The following is a 2,023-nucleotide window of genomic DNA, read 5'->3' on the forward strand; positions in this document are numbered from 1 at the left end:
AGTCATTGCGCGAATTCGCCTTGGCTATAGACACATCTGGCAGGTTAGTGAGGCTGAGCCACTACCAGAATACTCAGATTGTAAACTCTGTGATAAACCTGTAATGCATTCACTAGAACACTTCATCACTATAGTGATGAATGTGTAGCGAGTAGATTATCCCAATAATATACTTTATTTATTTATTTATTTATGCATATACAAGAATGTACATAAGGAATGTGAGGATACAAATATGGTAATTACAGTCTTGTAAAGCCACTAACACGCGCAGCGTTTCGGGCAGGTCCTTAATCTAAGAAAATTTTAAGGAGGTAAATACTTGCAAAATTTATAGACAAAAAAATGATAACAGATTACATGGAATGAAAAAAAAAGATGAGAGAAAATTATAGGTACAGTATATTAAAGCACATAGGTAGCTATGATTGATTGCAATGACAGCTTAAAATGGTAGTTGACAACAAATTGGTAGGCACAATACAGCAGAAACAATATAAGATTGATTGCAATGACAGCTTGAATGGTAGTTGACAAAAATTGGTAGTCACAATACAGCATATGGCTAGCACATAAAAGAAGACAGCAATGAACACAATGATAAGGTTGTTTGATATTACATAAAAATTAGGAGATTGGGTAACACTAGGTACAGAGCAAATTTAAAGCTCAGTGTAGGAAACTAAATAGATGAAGTTAGGTACTTTTTGGTTTTGCTTTTAAATAAGGCAAAAGTTTTACAGTTTTTCAATTCACTAGGGAGTGAGTTCCATAGACTAGGTCCCTTAATTTGCATAGAGTGTTTACACAGATTAAGTTTGACCCTGGGGATATCAAAGAGATATTTATTTCTGGTGTGGTGATAATGGGTCCTATTACATCTGTCCAGGGAGAGTTTCAGAGCATGGTTTGCATTTAAGAACAGGGTTTTGTAAATGTAGTTGACACAAGAGAATGTGTGGAGGGAGTTAATATTTAGCAAGTTTAGGGATTTAAACAAGGGAGCTGAGTGTTGTCTGAAAGCAGAGTTAGTTATTATTCTGATAGCAGATTTTTGCTGTGTGATGATGGGCTTAAGGTGGTTTGCAGTGGTAGACCCCCATGCACAGATACCATAATTAAGATAGGGGTAGATTAGTGCATAATATAGTGAGAGGAGAGCAGAGTTAGGAACATAATATCTGATTTTGGAGAGTATACCAACAGTCTTAGAGACTTTCTTAGTTATGTGTTGAATGTGGGTGCTGAAGTTGAGTCTCTTGTCTAGGAATAGGCCAAGAAACTTGCCATCATTTTTATTTATTTATTTATTTATTTATTTATTTATTTATGCATATACAAGAATGTACATAAGGAATGTGAGGATACAATTATGGTAATTACAGTCTTGTAAAGCCACTAGCACGCGCAGCGTTTCGGGCAGGTCCTTAATCTAAGAAAATTTTAAGGAGGTAAATACTTGCAAAATTTATAGACAAAAAAATGATAACAGATTACATGGAATGAAAAAAAAAAAAAAAAAAAAGATGAGAGAAAATTATAGGTACAGTATATTAAAGCACATAGGTAGCTATGATTGATTGCAATGACAGCTTAAAATGGTAGTTGACAACAAATTGGTAGGCACAATACAGCAGAAACAATATATTACTGATGTTAATGTTGTCTATCTGTAGCTGAATTGCATTTGATGATTTGCTTCCAAATAAGATGTAGTAAGTCTTTTCGATGTTTAATGTTAGTTTGTTCGTTGACATCCATAAGTGGACTTTTTTTAATTCATTATTCACAACATTATTTAGTGTATGTGGGTTGAGGTTTGAGTAGATAAGGGTAGTATCGTCAGCAAACAATATAGGTTTGAGAATATTAGAGACATTAGGCAGATCGTTTATATATATAAGAAATAGAAGAGGTCCTAAGATGCTGCCCTGTGGCACTCCAACGGTAATTGGTAGAGTGGAAGAAGTTGTATCATTGATGGTTACATATTGGTGTCTGTCACTAAGATAGGATCGGATGT

This window comes from Procambarus clarkii, chromosome 8 (assembly GCF_040958095.1).
Source record: "Procambarus clarkii isolate CNS0578487 chromosome 8, FALCON_Pclarkii_2.0, whole genome shotgun sequence".
NCBI classification, from domain to species: Eukaryota; Metazoa; Arthropoda; class Malacostraca; order Decapoda; family Cambaridae; genus Procambarus; species Procambarus clarkii.